The 17,191-nt window shown below is 44.1% G+C and overlaps 1 protein-coding gene and 1 long non-coding RNA gene across 4 annotated transcripts in view; one reads left to right on the top strand and one right to left on the bottom strand.

Annotated features, from left to right (window-relative positions):
• Nucleotides 1-8,787: 8,787 nt before the first annotated feature.
• On the bottom strand, nucleotides 8,788-11,074 carry LOC123932396. The gene is made up of 3 exons (XR_006816436.1): nucleotides 11,004-11,074; nucleotides 9,446-9,571; nucleotides 8,788-8,895 (listed from the first exon to the last, which is right to left on the bottom strand). It is a non-coding gene; the product is annotated as an uncharacterized LOC123932396 (long non-coding RNA).
• A 52-nt stretch (nucleotides 11,075-11,126) lies between these two features.
• The window catches only part of BRD4 (bromodomain containing 4), a 93,924-nt gene continuing 87,859 nt past the window's right edge, over nucleotides 11,127-17,191 (top strand). For 2 of the 3 annotated variants that reach the window (XM_045990523.1, XM_045990524.1), the window contains exon 1: nucleotides 11,127-11,361. The gene's annotated coding sequence lies outside the window, so the exon portion shown is untranslated. Of the gene's footprint in view, nucleotides 11,362-11,768; nucleotides 11,831-17,191 lie in introns of those variants that run through there. The other variant, XM_045990526.1, reaches the window with a different exon arrangement.

Raw genomic sequence — 17,191 nt, 5'->3', positions numbered from 1 at the left:
GGTACGTGTACACACTGTGTCAAATAAATAAAATGTTTAAAAAAAAGTATTCAGCCACTTTATCTTTTCTTTTTTTTAAGATTTTATTTATTTATTTGACAGATCACAAGCAGGCAGACAGACAGGCAGAGAGCGGGGAAGGAGGGGAAGCAGGCTCCCCGCCGAGCAGGGAGTCAGATGGGGGACTTGATCCCAGGACCCTGAGACCATAACCTGAGCGGAAGGCAGAGGCTTAACCCACTGAGCCACCCAGATGCCCCTCCATTAACCATTTTAAAGCGGACAATGCAGCAGCATCTGGTACACTCACCATCTGCAACTGGTTCTCAGACATTTTCCTCACCCTAAAAGGAAACTGCACGCCCCCATTGGCACTAACCCCATTCCTCCCTCCGCCATCCTCTGACAACCAGTAATCTGCTTTGTGTCTTGGATTTATTTGGTCTGGACGTTCCATGCAGAGGGAACCATACACTACGTGACCATGGCTTCTTTCACAAAGCCTGTTTTGGAGGTTCCTCTGTGCTGGAGCCTGGATCAGTACATCATTCCGTTGCATGGCTGAATAGTACTCTACTGCATGTATATTACCCCATCTGTTTATCCAGTCATCCAACAAGAGAGATTTGAGTTCCCACATTTATGACTATTTTGAATAGTGCTGCTAGGAACACCCTTGAATAGGTATCTGTGTACTTGTTTTTAATTCTTTGGGATATACACCTAGGAGTGGAATTATATAGTAATTCTTTAATTTTCCAAGGAACCACCACATTTTTTCCACCACAATAGCCATACCATTTTACATTTCCATCAGAAGTGTACAAGAGTTGCTATTTCTTCGCATCCTTACTGATACTTCCATTTTCCCCCCACTTCCGGCCATCCTAGTAGGTGTGAAGTGGTATCTCATTAGTTTTGATTTGCACTTTTTTTAAAAAGATTTTATTTATTTATTTGACAGAGAAATCACAAGTAGGCAGAGAGGCAAGCAGAGAGAGAGGGGGAAGCAGGCTCCCCGCTGGGCAGGGAGCCTGACGTGGGGCTCCCGGAAGGCAGAGAGGCTTAACCCACTGAGCCACCTTGGCGACCCTGATTTGCATTTCCTGATGACTACTAATGGACATTCCTTCATGGGCTTGTTGATCATTTGTTTACATTTGGAAAAATGCCTATTCAAATTCTTTGCCTGATGTGTGTGTGTGTGAGAGAGAGAGAGAGAGAGGCTTGCCGGGAGGGGCAGAGGGAGAATGAGAATCCCACATGTGGAGTCTGATGCAGGTCTTGATCTCAGAACTCTGAGATCATGACCTGAGCTGAAATTAAGAGTGGGACACTTGCTGGGGGGCACCTGGGTGGCTCATTGGTTAAGCATCTGCTTTCAGCTCAGGTCATGATCCCAGAGTTCTGGGATCCAGCCCCGTGTGGGGCTCCCATGAAGGAATGCTTCGCCCTCTCTCACTCCCCCTGCTTGTGTGCACTCTGTCAAATAAATTAATAAAATCTTAAAAATCTGGGGTGCCTGGGTTTCTCTGGTCAGTTGAGCATCTGGCTTTGGCTCAGGTCATGATCCTGGAGTCCCAGGCTCCTTGCTCAGCAGGGAGTCTGCTTCTCCCTCTCCCTCTGTCCCTCCCTCTGCTCCTTCTCTCTGTGTCTCTCTACTCTCTCTCACTTGCTCTCTCAAATCAATAAATAGAATCTTAAAAAAAAAAAAAGTGGGATTCTTAAAATGGGCAGAGCCAGCCATGAGGCACTCTTTGCTTATTTTTTTAATTGCGTTGTCTTTTTGTTAATCGTAGGAGTTCTTTATATATTCTGGATACTAGAGACACCTATCAGATATGATTGCAATTTTTTTTTCCCATTCTGGACTCTTCATTCTCTTAGTAGTGCCCTTTGGTGCAAATGTTTTCTTTCCCATCAAGTCCAATTTATATACATATTTTTCTCTTGTTGCTTGTATTTTGGCATCTTTTTTTTTTTTTTAAAGATTTTATGTATTTATTTGACAGAGGGTGGGAGCACAACAGTGGAGAGGGTCAGAGGGATAGGGAAAAGCAGAATCCCAGCTGGGTAGGAGCCCCATGTGGGGGTTGATCCCAGGACTCTGGGATCATGACTTGAACTGAAAACAGACACTTAAGAGCATCTTATATATGTAAAAAGCTTTGTTAAATCTAAGGCCACTAGGATGTACCCCTACATTTTCTTCTAAGAGTTCATGGTTTTAGGGGCACCTGAGTGGCTCAATCAGTTAAGCATCTGCTTTTGGCCCAGGTCATGATCTCAGGGTCCTGAGATCAAGCCCTGCATCAGGCAGGGAGTCTGTTTTTCCCTCTCCCTCTGCCTGCCGCTCCACTTGAGCTCTCTCTTTGCTATATAAATAAGTAAAATCTTTTTTTTTAAAGAGTTTTATGGTTTTAGCTGTTGCATTTAGGCCTATGATCCCTTTTGTGTTAATTTTTGTGTATGGCGTGATATAAGGGTCCAACTTCACTGCGTTCCATGTGAATATCTAGTTGTCCCAGCACCATTCGTTAAAGACGCTATTCCTTCTTTCTTTTTTTTTTTAAATTTTATTTATTTATTTGAGAGAGAGAGAGAAAAAGAACAAGCAGGGGAGAGGCAGAAGCAAAAGGAGAAACAGGTTCCCTGACGAGCAGGGAGCCAGATGCGAGACTCGATCCCAGAACCCCAGGATCATGACCTGAGCCAAAGGCACATGCCCAACAACTGAGCCATCCAGGTGCCCCAAAGACGTTGTTCTTTCTGCTGAATGGTCTTGGCACCCTTGTCGAAGGGCAGTTGACTATAGCTACCAGGATTTACTTCTGGCCACTCAATTTGATTCTTTTATTCTATACAACTATCCTTATGCCAATATCACACGGGAGCTCTGTACACTGATTTGGAATCAGGAACTGTGAATCCTCCAACTTTCTTCCTCTTTTTCAAGATTGTTTTGGTTATTCTGGGTCCCTTGAGTTTTCATATTTATGTAAGAATCAGCTTATCAGTTTCTACAAAGAAGCCAGCTGTATTCTGATAGGGATTACATTGAATCTATTGGTCACTTCGGGGAACACTATTAAGTTTTCTAATTCATGAACACTGATGTCTTTCCACTTATTTAGGTATACTTTAATTTCTGTACGTAGTGCTATGTTGTTCTCAGTGTCTAACTTCTACCTTTTAGAAAATTTTATTTATTTATTTGACAGAGAAAGAGACAGCTGCAGAGGGAAAGGGAGAAGCAGACTCCCCACTGAGCAGGGAGCCCAACGTGGGATGCGATTTGAGGACCCTGGGATCGTTTTTCATTAATTTCAACTAATTAACTTAAAAAAAGTTTTGAAAAATCCTTTTTTAATTATATTTTTATTTTTTTAAAGATTTTATTTATTTATTTGATAGACAGAGATTACAAGTAGTCAAAGAGGCAGGCAGAGAGAGAGGAGGAAGCAAATTCCCTGCTGAGCAGAGAGCCCGATGCGGGGCTCAATCCCAGGACCCTGAGATCATGACCTGAGCCAAAGGGAGACGCTTAACCAACTGAGTCACCCAGATGCCCCTATAGACGTTCTTCTTATATTAGATTCCAAGTGCCTGCTTCATCAACCTATTTTTTTTTTTTTTTGATGAAAGGAACAAAAAAGATTGCAGGCTTTCAGTCTTGACATGTACTTACACTGATGAGAGCAGGCTATTCGTACAAAGCTTTAAAAACAGGCCTACTCATGGAGTCCCTGCTAAAATAAGTTTCATCAGGCATCCTTCCCCACAATAGCCTGTTTTCAACAATGGTGAGAATCGGTCAAGGCAAGAAATGTTCCTTACTCAGCAAATGCCAAAGAGAATATTTTTAGCAGCTGGAGCAGGTTCACTTGGCTCACTGCCACTTGTTCTGATGCCATGATTCCACAGGGCCTTGAACTCATGGGATGTCAGGGGCTCATGACCAGAATTTTATCGGAATCACCAGCCTCCTGTGTGAGTCTTAAACGAGAAGGTATCTTACAATGCGGCTCATTTCCTGGCCAGACATTCAGAAGTCTGTACATTAAAGGGCACCTGGGTGGTTCAGTCGTTAAGCGTCTGCCTTCAGCTCGGGTCATGGTCCCAGGGTTCTGGGATCAAGCCCTACATTGGGCTCCCTGCTCAGCGGAGAGCATGCTTTTCCTTCTCCCACTTTCCCTGCTTGTGTTCCCTCTCTCACTGTCTCTTTCTCTGTCAAATAAATAAATAGAATCTTAAAAAAAAAAAAATTTGTACATTGCAACTGCATCATTTGCGTTTTCTTTCTTTTCTTTTTTTTTTTTTTAAAGATTATTTATTTATTTATTTGATAGAGAGAGATCACAAGTAGATAGAGAGGCAGGCAGAGAGAGAGAGAGGGAAGCAGGCTCCCTGCCGAGCAGAGAGCCCGATGCGGGACTCGATCCCAGGACCCCGAGATCATGACCTGAGCTGAAGGCAGCGGCTTAACCCACTGAGCCACCCAGGCGCCCCTCATTTGCGTTTTCTATTTACTTTTCTTGCTCAGGCAGTTTTCTTTACATATGACATTCTTTCTTAAAAAATGGAAACACAGGGGCACCTGGGTGGCTCAGTGGGTTAAAGCCTCTGCCTTCGGCTCAGGTCATGATCCCAGGGTCCTGGGATCGAGCCCCACATCAGGCTCTCTGCTCCACGGGCAGCCTGCTTCCTCCTCTCTCTCTGCCTGCCTCTCTGCCTAGTTGTGGTTTCTCTCTGTCAAATAAATAAAATATTAAAAAAAAAAAAAAAAGATTCTCTCTCTCCCTCTGCCCCTCCCCCCACTGGTGCACATGCACACTTTCTTTCTCCAAAATGAAATAAAATAAAAATTGAAACACAAAATATTCATCAAGCAAGGGTATAGTGGAATTACAAAGCTAATGCAGTAAGAAGTGGAATGCTGTTCATTCACGTAAGATGAAAAAAGCTCTAGAGACCTGCTCTACAACATTGTACTTATAGTTCTCTATAACATACACTTAAAAAACTAAGACGGTAGATCTCATGCTTTTTTTTTTTTTAAGCGCATTAAAATATTGGCTATGCCCACCCACCCCCTCATCCCTTCCTGGTCACCCTCTCAGACAACCACTGGTGACTGCTTTTCTTCACGGTTTTATTTCCCTAAGAACTTCAGTCTATTTTCCTGTTTTAAAAATCAACATAGTGGGACACCTGGGTGGCTTGGTTGGTTAATCCTCTGCCTTTGGCTGAGGTCATGATCCCAGGGTCCTGGGATCGAGCCCTGCATTGGGCTCCCTGCTCAGTGGGAAGCCTGCTTGTGTTCTCTCTCTCACTGAGTCTCTCTGCCAAATAAATGAATAAAAAACCTTAAAGAATAAAAAATAAAAAAATAAAAATCAACATAGGCATGGAATCATCACATAGGCACATGGGCCTTGCTTCTAGACCAAATGATGAACAATATATGAGTGCTCCTACTACCATTCTTTGACCTCCAGATTCCTTCTTCCTGAGTTTTATTCCATGTGCAACATGTGCAATTTCTTTCCATGTTCAAACTTTTTTTTTAATCACTTCCTTTTTTTTTTTTTTAAAGATTTTATTTATTTATTTGACAGAGATCACAAGTAGATAGAGAGGCAGGCAGAGAGAGAGAGAGAAGCAGGCTCCCTGCTGAGCAGAGAGCCCGATGCGGGACTCGATCCCAAGACCCTGAGATCATGACCTGAGCCGAAGGCAGCGGCTTAACCCACTGAGCCACCCAGGCACCCCCCCCCTTTTTTTTTTAATTGCAATTATATGGCTCTCCATACTAGGTCTTCCAGTATCTCATTGTTTTGAGTGTGACAGTGAATGATGTTTGTCAAACACTTCAAAACTAAGCAAAACCACGACAAAATACGAAATAACGAAGTAGTGGAGACTAAAAATTACCCTTCGGGCTATCATGCACCTATTTGTGGCTGACAGAATGCAGTGTTCAACTCTGAAGGTTACTTTTGTTCCTAGCTAATTTAGGAGTTAAAAACTGGCAAGCATAAAGGTGCATACATGTCATTACACATTTGTCGTAATTCATAGAATAGGGGTGCCTGGATATGGTTAAGTGTCTGCCTTCAGCTCAGGTCATGATCTCAGAGTCCTGGGATTGAGCCCCACTGTTAGGCTCCCTGCTCAGCAAGGAGTCTGTTTCTGTTTCTCCCTCTCTCTCAGCCCACCCAATTGTGCTTGCTCTTTCTCTCTCAATAAATAAATAAAATCTTTTAAAAAACAGCAACAAGGGGCACCTGGGTGGCTCAGTGGGTTAAAGTCTGCCTTCGGCTCAGGTCATGATCCCAGGGTCCCAGGATGGAGCTCCACATTGGGCTCTCTGCTCAGTGGGGAGCCTGCTTCCCCATCCCCCACTCTCTGCCTGCCTCTCTGCCTACTTGTGATCTCTGTCAAATAAATAAAATAAATAAATAAATAAATAAAATTTATTTTTGTCAAATAAAATCTTTAAAGAACAAAACAAAACAAAAAAACCCAGCAACAACTCATAGAACATAAAATACAAAGAGTGACCCCTACTGTAAACTATGGACTTCAGTTAATAATCACTATCCATATTGGGTCATCAACTGTAACAAATGTACCATACTGTGCATAATAATAATGGGGGAAGTGGAGAGGGGAAGTAAGGGAGTATATGGGAACTCTGTACTTTCCACTCAGTTTTAACGTAAATCTAAAACTGCTAAAAACAAATGAATTAGCAAAAAAGTGCAGAATAGCTTCTGTAGAATGGTAAAGAAATTTCCATTTTCTAGGCTTCAGGGAGCTGCTTCTAGGGAGCAGCAAACTACTGTCTATGGGATAAATCTGGACTGCTGTCTGTATATGTACAGTCTTCCAGCAAAGAATGATATAAATGGCCTATATGATTTATTACAGTTATATATAATACATACATAATAATTTATATAAATATATACAAATAAAATCTTTAAAAAAGAAAAAAATTAAAAGAATATTTTGTGATTCCTGAAATTGGCATGAAATTCTAATTTTAGTACACAACATTTTAATGGGACATAGCCACACCCATTCACTTATATATTAATTACGGCTCCTTTTTTGTGCCACAATGGCAGAGCTACAAAGACTGGAAATATTTTAGATCGTATGGAACACAAAACAGAATATTGATACTTTTTTTTCCAAATATTGAAAAAAACTGTCAACTCTGGGGCTAGGGAAAAGAAGCAGAAAAGAAGCTTCATGGAGTCTGGAGATTTGACTTCTAAACAGTGTAAATGTGTGATCTTGGGTGAATCACTCACTATCTCTAGGCCCTAATTCCAGTATGTAACTCCATGGTCAAGTTCTTATTTGACAGTGGACATGGATTCAGGCCATAACAAATCAAACACCTCGGGGACGTTTGGGTGGCTCAGTCAGGTAAGTGTCTGCCTTTGGCTTGGGTCCTGATCCCAGGGTCCTGAGATGGAGTCTCACATCCGGTTCCCTGCTCAGCGGGGAGTCTGCTTCTCCCTCTGCCTTTTGCTTCCCCTGCTTGTGCTTTCTCTTTCTCTGACAAATAGATAAATAAAATCTTAAAACAACAACAACAAACAAATCAATCACCTCCGACTCTTCCAAAACTGGTTTATAAATTTATCCTTGCTTTTAAGAAAACACTAATATATTTTTTAAGATTTAAAAAAATTTTTTAAGTGATTTCTACACCCAACGTAGGCTTGAACCCACAACCCTGAGATCAAGAGTCGCATGTTCCACCAACTGAGCCTTCAAAGGAATCCCAGATTTTTTCAATCTGGGAAAATGCTGGCTAGTATGAAAGGAAAATGGTAAATGTATAGGATGTTTATTGTAATGCTAGTATGATGAGAAAACTAGAACTGAATTAAATGTTCAAAATGGTGGAACAATTAAATAAATTATGATCCATCCCTTCCAGATAACATACCGTATGTCATTTTGGAGTTATCTCCCAATTAGTCAGAATTCATGTGGAATGGCTTTTAAGATATAGTAAATGAAAAAAAAAAGCATGCTACAAATTAACAAGTACAGAAGGCTCCCTTTTGTTTTAGAACAATACAACTATTTCTATGGATACATAATGACACATAGAAAAGTCTAGACAGTGTATAGATTTGTGGAACTACTATGTTGTACACCTGAAACTAATGTAACATTGTGTGTCAACTATACTTTAAGAACAACAAAAAAAGACCAAGCTGGCTCAGTGGTAGAGCATACAATTCTTGATCTTGTGGTTGTGAGTTCCAGCCCTATGTTGGGCATATAGCTTACTTTAAAGAATAAATACATGCTGTCACAAATTTAAACAAAAGTCTAGACCAGTATTGCTCAATAGAAATATACTGAGAGCTGTATATGTAATTTTATCGTATCTAGTAGCCCACATTAAAAGAGTAAAAACAGGGGCGCCTGAGTGGCTCAGTTGGTTGGTGGCTCATCTGCCTTCAGGTCAGGTCATGATCCCAGGGTCCTGGGATGGAGCCCTGCTTTGGGCTTCTTGCTCAACCAGGGAGGCTGCTTCTCCCTCTGCCTGCCACTCCCCCTGCTTGTGCTCTTTCTCTCTTTCTTTCTCTGACAAATAAATAGATAAAATCTTAAATAAATAAATAAGAGAGTAAAAAGAAACAGGTAAAATTAAATTTAATAAATATTTTATTTAATCCAATATACAAAATATTATTCCAACATGTAATCAATACAAAAAATAATAGGATATTTTACATGTTTTTTTTTCTGCCAAATCTTTGAAATGTAATGTGTATTTTACACTTACAGCACATCTCAATTTGGGTCATCTACATTTCAAGTACTCAACAGCCATGTGTGGTCCTATCAGACAGCACAGGTCTAAAACACACAGAAGAGATAACAGTGGTTACTCTGGTGAGGGAGAGGAAGAGATAAGAGGGTACTTTATTTTTTTCTCTATATTTTTTGGCATTGTTCAGTTAAAATGGTTTCATGCATTATTTTATTTAAAATGAATAATGCATATTTAAAACCAATCAGAATTATAGTATGTACTTCATGTCTCATTCCTTAATATTTTTATTAATCTCTTCTGGTTTTCAGTATTGCAAACACAGTAATAACAAGAGAAAAGGAGCTTATTACGGGAACCATTAAAAAGCAAAACTTTTTATTAAACTGATTCAACCGGATAAACATTTCCTGAGTTTAAGCTGTAAGGAGTTAGGGTCTGCACTATGGAAGACAAAAAGAATGGGACATTGGAAACAGATTTTGGAACTGCCTCTACGGTTTGCATATTCTCTTCAGGCTGGAAATGACTTCTAGCAACAGCCCAAAGCCCTCCAGTTTGGTTCAGTAAAACAAGCTAGATGTTACAGTTTTGTTTAAACGAAGCAGACTCAAGTAAAGTGTAAGATTCTATTACCTGACTTGCAAACTGGCAGCTCCAAATTACTTCCAAAAACATGATCAGCAACAACAATAAATTAAGTAGATAACACAAGAAGACAACCATGGAAAGGACAGCTTCAAATGGATATATTCCGGTTTCCTTAAAAAGGAAAAAAGTTGTTACTCCAATTCACATAGCCCTAGGTACTTTCCTATTCTTTTTCCACTTCTGATCATCCTCCACAAACTGCTGAGCATGCAAACAAGGAGCCAGAAGATATTCACAAATTTCAGTATTCTTTAATACATCATTAAAGGATGTTGACTAATAATCCAGTTACAATCACTTCCTTTACTTCTTGAACTTATTATCTCATAGTTTGCTAAAATAACTGATATATTTAAGTCTTTGCTTTCCTTAAGACCCATCACCCTTGAAGCCTGAGCAAACACCATGACATAGACAACACTGTTTGTTATGCTAGTGTACTGATATATTTTGGGAGAAGGGACCATCAGAGAATTTTTTAATTACCTAGACTTTTTAGAGGAACAGAATTTGCGATTTCTAAAAGAGGGAACTGAAAGTACTAAAGGTGGGGCACCTGGGTGGCTCAGTTGGTTAAGCGTGGGACTTCTGATTTCTGCTCAGGTCATGATCTCAGGGTTGTGAGATGGAGCCCTGCATGGGGCTCTGCGCTCGGTGGGGCGTCTGCTTGGGATTCTCTCTCTGTCTCTCCCTCTGCCCCCTCCCCTGCTAATGCTCTGTCTCAAAATAATATTTTAGTATATGTGCTGCCGAAGCGAGCACTGTCTCAAAATAATAAAATCTTTAAAACACAAAAGTGCTAAAAGAGTGAAGAGCAAACGGGAAAGAAGTTTTTGCTTTCCCATTTGAATAATTTAACAGAATCATCATTATTTTTTATTTTAGTGTTTTTAAATAAGCTCTCCGTTCAACGTGGGGCTCGAACTCAAGGCCTCGCGGCCAAGACTCGTCGGGTCTTCCCACTGAGCCGCCGGGCGCCCCCAGAATCTTCATTTTAAAATGCAAGCGACCTAAGCCTTAACCCCCTCGTTCCGTGGAGCTGACTCGTCTGGGAGGCTCGAGGCTGAGGAACGGCCGGGCACAGCTGGAGGGACGGCGACGCGGCCCGGCCCAGCGCGCCCAGCCCGCGCACCCCGTAGCGGCCGGCCGGGACGGACGTCGCCGCGGCCCTGCGCACAGTCGCCTTCGCTCTCCCACCGCGCCCGGCGCCCCGTCGCCACTCGCGGACCGAAGCGACCCCGCCTCCGTCCAACACCCTTCCGCCCTGCCGCCCGGGGGCCCCTCCTCGGCCTCTGCCGGCAGCCTCTGGGGTCTCTCCTCACCTTCCTCCGTGTCGCTGAGGGTCTCATCAGCGATTCGGGGCATCTCCCTTCTCAGTCCCAGCCCTCAGTCTGTTAGATCTCCCCCCCGCCCCTCGTTCTCTCCCCTGGTCCGCAGGGTCACGCCCCCCGTCTGCGGGGGTGCCTTCCCTGGGTCTGCCTGATCCCTGCGCCCTCCAGCGGAGGGGTTCCCCCAACCCCGCGTGCCCGCCTCCCCCACTCACCTCGTCCCTGCTAGCTCTCCCGAGCTCGCCGGCGCCGGGCGCGGTCGCGGGACGCGCACGCCGGGTGGCGGCGCGGGGCCGCGCGCGCAGCGTACGGGGTGACGTCAGTGCGCTGGCGGCGGCGGCGGCGGCGGCAGCGGCAGGGCTGTTTGTTCTGCTCTCCCGCAGCCGAGGAGCCGAAGCGGTGGCTGCGGCGGCGGCGGCTGCCGGCAGTGCCCGCAGGCGAGCGGGGCCTGTGAGCGCGGCGGAGCGGCGGGCGCGGCGGGCGGGCCCCGGCGCCGCGCAGGCAGGCCGAAGAGGAGGGGGCGGCGGCGGCGGCGGGCGGCCGGCGGGGGCGGCGTGCGGCCTAGCGTCTCAGGTGAGGACCGGTGCCCTTCGGGGTGGCGGGCGGCGCGGGGCGGCCGGCGGGGACCCGCGGCGCGGCCCGCGTAACCTGCATTGCGTAATGGGGCCGGTGCGCCAGCACCTACGCCATCGGCGCGGCGCGGGGGCGGGGAGGCCGGGGCGACGCGGGCTCGGGCCTGCGGGCCTCCCGCGTCCGCGCGCGGTGCCGCTTGCGCCGGGCCGGGGCGGCCTGCGCCGTTGGCCTTGGAGTGGCCGGGCAGCTCGCGGCTCCCCGGCCGTTGGCGCCGCCGGCCTCCGGCTTGGGCCGGCCGGCGGGGCGGGGGCGCGGGCGGGGGGCGCGGGCGCCGCGGCGGGGCGGGTGGCCGGGGGCGGGCGGGGGGCGGGCCGAGGCGCCCGGCACTTCCTGCCGCCGCCATTTTGTCAAGTGAGGAGGAGGAGGAGGAGGAAGCGGCCGCCGCGGGGCCGCGGCGCGCCCGGCCCGGGTAAGTCCGGGCCCGGCGTGGTGGCCGCGGGCGCCGCTGTCCCCGACCGCGGTCCCCGAGGCGGCCTAGCCCTGGTGCTCACGTGGGCCGGGCTCAGCGCGCTCTCTCTCGGCGCTTGGGTCCTCCTACCCGGACTGGGGCAGCGCGCCCCCGCCCCCATTTCCTCGCCTTCCCGGCTGTCTCCGTATCTCTGCGGAGAATGGAGCTGGTCCCCAGGTGGAGGGAGGAGGCTGCCGCTGCACGCCTGCCGGAAGACACTCTCGCGGGTGGGAGCGGTGCTGTGTCAGGCGAACCTGACCCCCGTTACCCACCCACTCCCAGTCCGGCAGCCCTGCGCTGGGCGCTTTGTTTTGCTCGGTCGGTGCTCGCTGGCGTCCTTGCTACGGCTTCGTCTGTTTGCGGTGTTGTGCGGGGTGGTGGTTTGGGGTGGGGATGTGGGGGAGTTGTGATTCAGCGAAATAAAATGACACCCCCCCCCCCCCCGCCTCTACGGAAGCAGCACAACTTTACCCGACTGAGCTGCCCCCAAGGCCTCTGTTGGCCTTGGATGAAAATGGGAAATCCCACTTTGGTGTGGTGGACAGTGTAAATACTTATATTCAGGCCTGTGGATGAGTCATGTGCTTTTTGCTCAGTGGCTGACCTCCGATTTACTTAAGACCACGCATTGTTTTTTGAGATGTTATTTTTATTTGTTTACTCATTTAATAACGCAACCTGGTGCGGTTTATGGTATTGGTCTTTGGGTTCATTTTTATGTGTTGGATGCAAGAAGTGACCTCTTGGAGCCTGTTTCGTGAGAATTGAAGTGTCTTTGCTTCCCTTTGAGAGGGTTCTATCTGTCCCTGTTTACGAAAACGAAGTCTCAGTGTAGCTTTAAGCCAGTGGCTCTTTGGTGCTGTAATAAGGGGAGATTTTTATGAATGAGGCTGTCAAGTTCCTTAAGTTGTTAGTCCTTCGAATTTGTAGTCTGGAAGTAGTAAAGAAGGCTATACTCAACAGGATTTATGAATGTGTTTTCAATTCCAACCAGGTTTTGGATGGTAAAATCTGTTTTATGACCTTGCCAGTAATTTAATAAAACATTTCTTCTGGTTTAGTTTGTATGGGGATTATATTTTCTTCAAGGTAGTATAGGTAACCAAGCCCTTCTCCCCCAGAACTTCATCCTGGGGAGGATAAACCTCTCAGATGGTTTCCAGTGACTGAATCTAGAAGGAAAAGCATGATTTGTTTAAAAAACAAAACAAAAAAAGCATTGTTTCCTTGTTATCCACCATACCCCTTTTCTTAGTGGAAAACAATATCTAAGGGCTCAAGCTGTGGAGTAATCTAATAAGGTCACTTTAGTTGGTTGTAATTGGAAGGAGATGAGCCCACCTGTGTACATCTAGCTAGAATTCAGCCCCAGCCAATTTGCTGAAGATAAAGAGCTCTGCCTGCGGATTAAAGTTGGAACTTGAAAGTGGCTACATTTTCAAGATAGTTTGACTGTTCCAGGGTGCCCATCTGACAGGCTTCCCTAGCTTAGGATGGTGATGAGGAAAAAAAAAGTCTGGCCACTTTGTAATCCACTAAAATATTGAATTGTTTGAAGGAATTTAGACTTTGTTTCCAAAAGTTACCCTTTTGAGCCAGTTGTGATCTTTGTACTAAATTGCACTTTTGTTTTTGGAGGTTGGGAGGGTGCGATATTTTTCTGTTACACAATTCAGGTTATTGAATGACCTGAGATTTATAGATCTAGAAGGAGATTGGAATCCTTCTTCTTAAAGCAAAAATTACTTGGTACTTCTATGATTTGAAGACTAGGGGCTGTTAAATCTTTTGACAACCCACTGTCCTCTGTCACAATTGTAAAGTATTTTGGTTTCTGATTTTGAATAAACTTGTAAAGTAGATCGTGTTTGTCTTTATGTGCCCGGCAAATGTATAAAAAGGAAAGAAAAGCTTGTCGTTGGAAACTGCTACTGATATTTTGTAAGTTTTTGTGATTTTTTGTGTTTAGCAAGGACTGCATGTTTGCAAGGTGAGAAATGGGATTCTTTGCTAATGCTGACAGTTCATTTTTAATTCATAAGACATGAATTTGTAAAAAATAAAATTTTACATTTTTCTCTTTGTTTTACTGGAATGTAAGTTCCATGCAGGCAGGTTTATCTTTGCTTGGTTTTGCCTATTTTAATTCTCTGTTGTATTGTCAGCACCTAGAAGAGCACTTAAAATATTTTTTGAGTAAACAAACTGGAAAGATAATTAAGCAAGAATTCGGCATACCAAATGCAAATAATTCCTCTTAAATTAATGTTAGGAGGGGACATAATTGGTTAGTAGTGATTTATAAGTAATGTGACTTTCAACTAGGATGGTAAGGTCCAGAGATTGCAGTGAACTTATTTATAGTCTGGGCAATGTGGCATGCTGTTGCTTCTGTGCACTGTCTACTGTACATTTCCCACTTAGTTTGAAATGTGGTGAGTGGGTTTGGGCTGTGGTTCAACAGTGGCCTGGGAAAAGTATTTTAAGAGGGAGATGAAGTGGGTAATAAACATGTATGGGTAGCATTTCTTAATGTGACTCTCATGTTGTCAGTAAAAGCTTGATTTTTTTTTTTTTAACATTGAGCACTTTCTTTTTAATACTCGGATTTCATGTGGATGTGATTGCCGAGTCAATTTCAGCGATTAGTTCCTGAGCTCTTACTTGTGCAAAGGAAGACAAAAAGATATTTGCACGTGAGTTTTCTTTGGCGGGTTGCTTTATTCGCGTATTTATGGCCAGGCATTTACTGAATGTAAATTGTGTATAACTTGAGCATTACACTATTACTGTAATAAATTCCCACCAAATATTCTTCTTTAAAGAAATAACAGCTTTATCGAGATACAGTTCACACATACAATACAGCTCCCCAATTTAAAGTGGACAATTCAGTGGTTTTTAGTATATTCAGAATTGTGCATCCATCACCATAACAAATGTGAAGACATTTACATCTCCAAAAAGAAATCCCTATACATTAGCAGTGGCTCTCCATCCCCTCCCTGCCCACCAGTGCCTGGCAACCACTAATCTATTCTCTGTCTCTGTAAATTTGTCTCTTCTGGTTATTTCAGGAATCAAACAATATAGCTATTCGTGTCTGATCTCTTTCAGCATAATGTTTTCAAGCTTTGTACTATAGTATGAATCAGTACTTCATTCTTTTTTAAATTTATTTTTTAATTTTTTGGTTATTTTTAAAAGATATGATTTGTTTATTTGACAGAGAAACAGCAAGAGAGAGAACACAAGCAGGGGGAGTGGGAGAGGGAGAACCAGGCTTCACGCTGAGCAGGATGCCCTCTTCGGGGCTCTATCCCAGGACCCTGGCGTCATGACCTGCATCTGTGGCAGATGCCTAGATGGGATCATGACCTGAGTTGAAGGCAGATGCCTAATGACTTAGCCACCTAGGCACCCCAGTACTTCATTCTTTTTATAACTGAATGATATTCCATTATGTGAATCCATGCCACATTTTATTTATCCATTCATTAGTTGGTGGATATTTGGGTTGTTTCCACTTTGGCCGCTGTGAACATTCATGTACAAGTTTTTGTGCAGACATTTTCTTAGATATTTAAGAGTGGAATTGCTGGGTCATGGTATCTATTTGATGATGTGCAATGACTTGAACTGCCTTGATTTTGTAGTGTATTCACAAGGGGTTAAAAGAAAAGCTTGCTGAGCTGTGGGTGTACCCATTTAAAAAAATGAGGAAATGGAAGTGCAAGGATGTCAGCATGTTGCATGTAGTACGGTCTGAGTGGTTTGATCCCAACTTAGTTTTTAAAAATTGTACATTCCTAGAGAACAGTTTGAAATGCTGGTAAGGACAGAAACCCTTCTGGAAGATGCACTCCAAACTTCTAGTGTTGTAAAGAGTGATTGTTAAAACACTTAATTTTCTTTTTCAGTCTTAACAGGCTACAACTCATTAAGCTGCATCCATAAATCCCACCTTAAATCATGGGATATATTCCACTCAAAAGAAATAGATGAAGTCCAGTGTCAGATTTAGGGCAAACAGCCATCTGTCCCATTCTTGACTGAACCCTGAAGGGGAATAGCACTGATCGATCCACCATCATTTGAAAATGAGATTGTAATTCGTTTGTGGTCATTTGAGATAATTTGAAAAATAGCAATATTAACAGTGTGAAGTGTCAGAAACTATCCCTTGATCTTATCTGTATTCCAATTTTTTTCTATTTATGAGAAAATTAGATTATACTCTTAAATTTTCAAAGAAAATACTACATTGCGAACACTTCCAAGATGCCCTTTTTATTTTTATTTTTTTTAAAGATTTTATTTATTTATTTGACAGAGAGAGATCACAAGTAGGCAGAGAGGCAGGCAGAGAGAGTGAGAGGGAAGCAGGCTCCCTGCCGAGCAGAGAGCCTGATGTGGGACTCGATCCCAGGACCCTGAGATCATGACCTGAGCCGAAGGCAGCGGCTTGAACCACTGAGCCACCCAGGCGCCCCAAGATGCCCTTTTTAAATAGTTGTCTAATGTTCTACCATATGAATATACCATAATTAATTCTGCTAACTTTGGAGTTGATTTTCAAGTTGTCTTTTTTCATGTCTAGGGAGGAAATCACTAGATCAAAGGCTGTGCATTTTTTAAACCTTGATACAAATTAGTTTTCCTAAAAAGTTCCATTAATGTCCATTTCTCCACAATTACAGCTTGATAATGTCTTGTTTATAAAGGTGAGGTTTTTAACATTTTTTTTTCCCCATAAAAAACAATTGGATCAAAACAAAATGTCCTCTCGAGTGTGTTCTGAAGGCTTCTGAGAAGCAGATATGTCTCCACATCTTGCTGTTTGACCTTTCTACTCTCTCCTGCCAGAGTTGGACTTTGTTTCTTGAAATCAAGTCTCAGAATTCCTGATACTGTGATAGGAACCCAGTGTTATCTGAATGCTCTGGGGAAGGGTACTGGAGAGGGTTTGTGCAGCCTCTTGACATCTGATCCTGTCTCATATTTGCGAGCCTGCTCCAAAGACTGACCACCTGTATGACACAGACCCTGGTTTGAGTCCTGGCCCTGCTGCCACCTGTGTGGCCTTCAGCTTGTCTCTCTACCTCCCACAAATTTCACTTTTTTCATCTGAGGGTAAAATGAGGTGATTCCCTCTCAAGGTTAGCTGCTTACTTCCTATTATTGCCCAGAGTGAAAAATGAAAGTGGGAAGAGATAGCCAGGTATGAGAGTAGAGCTATTCAAGGCTAGGAAAGTACACCAGCTGGTAATCCTAGAAATGATGTCACCAGGTGACACCAAGGTCCACCAGGTGCTTTTTAAG

Source organism: Meles meles, chromosome 20 (genome assembly GCF_922984935.1).
Source record: "Meles meles chromosome 20, mMelMel3.1 paternal haplotype, whole genome shotgun sequence".
NCBI classification, from domain to species: domain Eukaryota; kingdom Metazoa; phylum Chordata; class Mammalia; order Carnivora; family Mustelidae; genus Meles; species Meles meles.
This window is presented reverse-complemented; position numbering and strand designations above follow the sequence as displayed.